General features: G+C 37.1%; 1 long non-coding RNA gene across 2 annotated transcripts in view; it reads right to left on the minus strand.

Moving 5' to 3' along the window:
• Positions 1–5,151, minus strand: part of LOC108505476 — a 7,897-nt gene extending 2,746 nt beyond the window's left edge. For both annotated transcript variants that reach the window (XR_001877528.1, XR_001877527.1), the window contains exons 1-2: positions 5,025–5,151; positions 4,081–4,144 (exon numbers count right to left, since the gene is read on the minus strand). This is a non-coding gene — a long non-coding RNA (uncharacterized LOC108505476). The remainder of the gene's footprint in view (positions 1–4,080; positions 4,145–5,024) is intronic.
• Between the last annotated feature and the right edge of the window lie 722 nt (positions 5,152–5,873).

Raw genomic sequence — 5,873 nt, forward strand, 5'->3', positions numbered from 1 at the left:
AAAGGAAAAGAAAAGAAAAGAAAGAAAGAAAGAAAGAAAGAAAGAAAGAAAGAAAGAAAGAAAGAAAGAAAGAAAGAAAGAAAGAAAGAAAAAAGAAAGAAAGAAAGAAAGAAAGGAGAATGAAAGAAAAAGGAAAAAGCCCTGACACTATCTTATTTCACACGGCATAACCTCCTTTTCCTCTATAACTAGGCCATCTGAAAAGACCAAAAGCACTTTTTCTCCAATACCCCATTATAAATGCTGATTAACATTGTTTTTGAAAGAAGGATGATATGGACAGAGGATAATGGTGAGAATAGAAGAGGGAGAGCAGTTTCTTTTATTAGCACATATCAAGATGAGCTATGGGGAGAAACCAAAAGGAAAAAAAAGATCATTTACTTTCTTTACAAAGACTGTTGGTAAAATTCCTAAGGGAGACTAAGTGCCAAAATTGTCTGTCTTGGTGTATTACTTTTAGACACTACTGCCTGGGTGAATTAAGTCAAATCTTCAAGCAGCAGCCAAAGATAGCTGCAAGCTGAAAAAGAGGCACTAGATTTCCTTGTTTTGTGGAGAAACTCGTGAATTTGTGGAGATTGTCTTTGCTCCAGGGTTTTTTTCATTTCTCTCTCTCTTTTTCACCTTCTGGGCTATTTTTACTATTTTATATTTGGCATTATAAATGTTTTTTGTAATGGGAAGGCAAGGTAAGAAGCAATTGTTCAGAAAAACAGAAAAGTAAAAAAATGAGATTATATCCATGTATTCCATATCTATTTCTATGTATACATACATGTGAGAGTATACATATGTATGCAAGTAATATCAGGTATTTTTCATTACTCTGTTCTCCAAAAGACATTATTTAGTAAAAGATAATAAACAGCTCTTGAACAGTGGAATATAGAATAGTGAAAACAGTTTACTGAAATTGATGATGCTGGATTGAACCAAACCTTCCCTTTGGAATTAGTGCCAGACATAGTTTTCCTGAACCCTGTCCAACTGCCTGAGCGACAGACAATTTTCATTCTATTTGTGCTAAAGGCTTATGACTAGTGCTGGAAAATGAAGCCCTTGCCCTTGATCTCAGTGCAGATTAAAAAAAAAAAAAAAAGGCAGAACTGTGCCAGTTTGTTTCCTCTGCCAACAGAAGCCCTTGTGCTTTGGGTAATGCAAAACAATAAAAAGTTCACATGAAGACTCTCCATTGAAAGAAAACCCACCAAGAGCCATGTATCTTTGCTACATTCATCAGCCAGTTTCCGAGATTCTCACAATGTCAGCAAAATGCAGAGGGTAAGGACAGAAAATATTTACCAGCCAGCAATACTGTCTTAGTTTTCTAGTTCACATCTCACTGCTATGCATTTGGTAATGATTGCTAAAAAATATCTCCACTGTAAATAACCACACTCTCCCTTCTGCTAACACTAATCTCCCCACGCTCAGGTACTGCATGTAGATTTAGGGCTGTGCAGCCCCTGTTGTCCAAGCTGATTCTATTTCTAAGGGATGAAATACACATTTGACATATACACCCTGAGTTATAAACAGTGGCTATACTGTAGTCCTGTCAGCCAGCTAATCTCCGATTGCTTTTCCCTAGATTATTAATAAAATTAGAATCCCAAGCAGAAGGCGTTTGCTTTCATTGTACAGTCTGCACTTGTGACATGGTACATGTGGAAAATTTTGAGTGCACTGCAGTGAATGGTCTGGGGGTTAGTTTTTAGCTTCCGCTAAGTACCTGGCAGGCTGCCACGGCTGAAGGATTCTGGGAACTGAAAGGCTCCCAAGTACAAACTGCCAGCATTAAGCAGTCCTGACAGCTCTGCTCCTTCCACACTTGGCAGCAGTTCAAAGTGCTCTTTCATTTGAAAGGCTGGAAGGCTGCCATGTGCAATGCAGATTTGCTGTGCCTGCTCTCATAAGGAACTGATAAATGCCGTTGCTGTTGCCATGGGGACAGGAGGCTATCAGAATGGCCTTGTGATCTGCAGCCTCTCAGCTCTGCAGGGTTTTTTTTTTTTTTCGTTTTTTTTTTTCTTCCCTGAGATGGTGAAATAAATGTTCTAGAGAAGGTTAACTCTTGAAGGACAGGAAGCGCTGGTTTGAAAGGACAGGGTGAGCATCTGTCGGTGGCTCCTCCGAAGTGCTGGGAACAAGATTAACACATACCTGCCAACAGTGCCTATTTGGGAAGGACTGGCCCCAGGGTTGGTTTTTTTTGAAGGCCAGGAGGGAGGGAGGGGGGAGGAAAGACCTCCTTCTCCCCACTCAGTCCCTTCAGATTTCTCTTCCAGCTCAGGATCTCCCAACACAATTAAAAAGCTATCCCCTTTCTTCCCTTCACTATGCCCACATACAGTTTTCAGATGCTGGTGGAAATGAATTAATTTACCACGGGATCTTGTAACATGCCCAATGCCTTTAGCTATCATTAACATCACTGGACAGCTAGCAGGATTAGACCCGTTTTGTGGACTCTGTGTGTGGTAAATGTGAGTAAAAAGAAAGAACAGTGTGATGTAAGACTGCATGTTTAAGAGCGATCTTAGTGACGATGCAAGTCCTGAGAGTGAATCTCCCCTTGTCCTAGTTCCCAAGATTAAAGTAAACACACCCTTGAGCTATGCACAGTTTGTGCATGTGTATAAATGAGTGTGCACATCTACTTCTGTAGAGGTGTAGAAAAAAATACAGGCAGCCAATATTTTAGCCAGAATTTATACCATTTTCCCTAAGTCGTCTTTTTTTTACTTGCTATTTCTTTCCATCTCCGCTACAGCAATAAATTTGCATTCCCTAAAGACATTTTGCTGCAGTCCAGTAAACTGAATTCTGTTTAACCAAGGCAAAGTCAGAGCATGACATCATAGTGGGGAACAATGGAGTGCATCACTGCTCTCTCCCTCACCATGCAGCAAACTTCAGGGCAGCATTTAAAGAGATCGATATGGGCATGTGTCTATGTTTACAGGCACATATAAAATACAACAAGCGTTCAGACAGTGACATAAAACAGGAAAGATAAAGTATTGGGGGAATTTTATTTATATACTTGAGTGTTAGCAGCCTGAGAGCTTTGTTCAAAACCAGGAAAAAAAATCAACCACCCTCCACATGAACAAATTCCCCCTTCCTTCTCTAAACCTGGGTCTCTGCCTTTCAGAATTGTATACTTGTATTATCTTTCCAATATATGTGAATGGTATTATATGAAATGAAACATTAAAACTGAACAAACAGAATTTCAAACCAAATTCAACAAATAATCTGGTTAACCACTTGATGGTTAACCTGTAGCTTTTTTAAGTAAACAGCACCACTCTTACTTATTTTAGTTTCACTTCGCTTTGATTTCACGTATTTTTTTACTGTATTCATTGTTTTAAAGCTTTTTGGTTGTGAATGGGTTACTCAAAAGTTTGAATGAAGAAAGTAGTCATTTGAAAAACATACAAGGCAGAATGTTTAAGAAGTAACACAGAAATACACACTATATGTGTGTCTATACAAACACACACACACACATACCTTTTACCTTTTCTGAATTCTCTTTTAGTTTATGTTTTCAAACAACTTAAAGCATCTGTGATACTGAGTTTTGTTTCTGACATCCAATCCTACTGGTTAAAACAATCTGCATATGCAAATCGAGATAAAAGCTCTCTATATATTTGCAAAGTAATTTCAAAATTACAAACAAGGCTGCATTTCACAAGCCTTTGCACCATAATGAGCTAGGCCAAGGAAATATTTTTTCCTGACTGCTTGGGATTATTACTATTTTTTTAAATTAGGAAAAGAGTGAAGTTAACTGTAATTCTACTGTAATTTCTTTACCTGATTCTCTCTGGGTTCTTGCCTATGGTTGTCATGGTAATTTTATATTTCTGGCTGGCTCTCTACACATTCTGTTTGTCTCACTGGATTTCCTGATTATTCAGAAAACTCTTTTAAAAACCCTCCCTTTTCTCCCCCTCTGCCCCCATTCTGGGCTTAGTCCTGCTTTTTTCATTCCTTTAGCTTAGAGGAATGTGTGTTATTTTGCTACAAATCTACTAAGGTGAAACTGTTTGCTCCACTTACCTGAAAATGGAGATAATGAGATAAGCATACATACTAGAGCTCTTCGTATATTATCTTCCATAGTCTATGACAGGGGATAGAGAGGAAATGTGGAAAGATAACTGCATGTAGATTTCTTGTAAAGTACTTGGATCTTAATCCTATAGATATTATTTAGGGTTTAACTGCTGCATTTCTGACAGCAGAAACATGTATTTAACTGTTGCCTTTCAAATGTGACAGACACATTTGTACCTAGAGCGAGAGAGTTAGAATATATTCTCTTTATGTGACAGAATAGAAACATTATTTTTATTCAGGGGTTCAGGTGACAACTTATGCTAGAAGAAACAAACTGATCATGCTTTCAATGAACCAGTGAAACTCAAAGAAAAATGCACACAGCTAAGTAATATTTAGCTCTAGTGTGTAGTTACAAAAGGTTTATGTAATTGATATGTGCATATTTTAAAAGCACTCAGTGTTAGATTATGTATACAAAAATATATACATACATATTATAGATGTATACATAATATATATGTATGAAGGTACATACACTTGCTTTTTTAAGGGCAGTGGTTCTTCCTTAGGCACTACATGATTTTGTGATAAAAGCATGGAGCTACCATATGTACCTATAGTACATTTAAATAATTTGCTTGAGTATTACACCTCATTACCTTTGCCTAGTCCTTGTACATTTAGCCTCTTTGCTCTTCAGGAACAGGTATGTATTTTACTGCTCTGGTCAATGCCTCATACAACTACACTCTGAAATCATTAGGGTCTCAAACAATTGTTTCAAGGCAAGTAATTCACCACCATTATGATTCGTAACTGAAACTACAATCCAATTTATTACAATTTAGACCCAGTGATTTCCACTATACACTGCCTTTCCAATGTATCAATGAAATCTCTAATCCCCCTGGATTAAAAGTATCTGTATCAACTAAAAGTACCTGTGTCAATGAAATCTACAAATTCTTCTGTGTGGCCTCTTTTGCTTACTTCTTCTTTCTCTTTCTCCTACTGGAAAGCACATTTGAGATTCCTTACTAAGTCCTTTTGATGGCAACATGCTGTGGAATCTGCTAAACGCAGTAAGCATTCCAGCTGTGACAGTCTATAATCTAGGACATCAGTGACATCATCTGACAGCCTGTGACATTGCCCTGTGAATCGCAAGATTAGGCAAGGTTGCTGTTGGTGTCACAGGTAGTATATGACATGTGACTGCAATGTTCACGCTTGATTTTAACTGTGAAAATGCTACTAAAATAACCTCTTGTGCCTATAAATTTATTTGGATCTTTTTTCAACTGTACAAATCTTATTTTCTTCTGACTGTGATTTTCAAATTTGCATTTTCAGTAAAATAAAAGTGACATATTTTATCCAATTCCTATGTTGGGTAATAAACCAGCAATGAACGCATTTTCTCTTATGTGCTAAAACCCACATATCTCCCACTGCTACTCAGCAGAAGAAAAGATTTCAGTAAATCCTGTGTAGGACATCTAATGTTAAAATATTCTTAAATTTACTTTAAACTCCTATTTATTTGTGTATTTCTACACTGTAGACACTGCAGAAGCTCAACAGACCATATTATACTTAGCAGAAAAATTATGGCCTCTCTCTTCTGAAAAGAAGACTGAGCAAGGCAATGGTCTATTTTACATTCTGCTAACACCTTATTATTTTTACAAACCATATCCAGTAGCATTTATTGTTTGAGCAATCATAAATATTTACAAAGAAATTATAGTCTTTAAAGAAACCTACATGCTGATGTTTTTTTCTTTTCT

The sequence above is a fragment of the Lepidothrix coronata genome, unplaced genomic scaffold, assembly GCF_001604755.1.
Source record: "Lepidothrix coronata isolate B3197 unplaced genomic scaffold, Lepidothrix_coronata-1.0 Scaffold192, whole genome shotgun sequence".
In the NCBI taxonomy this organism is placed as follows: Eukaryota; Metazoa; Chordata; class Aves; order Passeriformes; family Pipridae; genus Lepidothrix; species Lepidothrix coronata.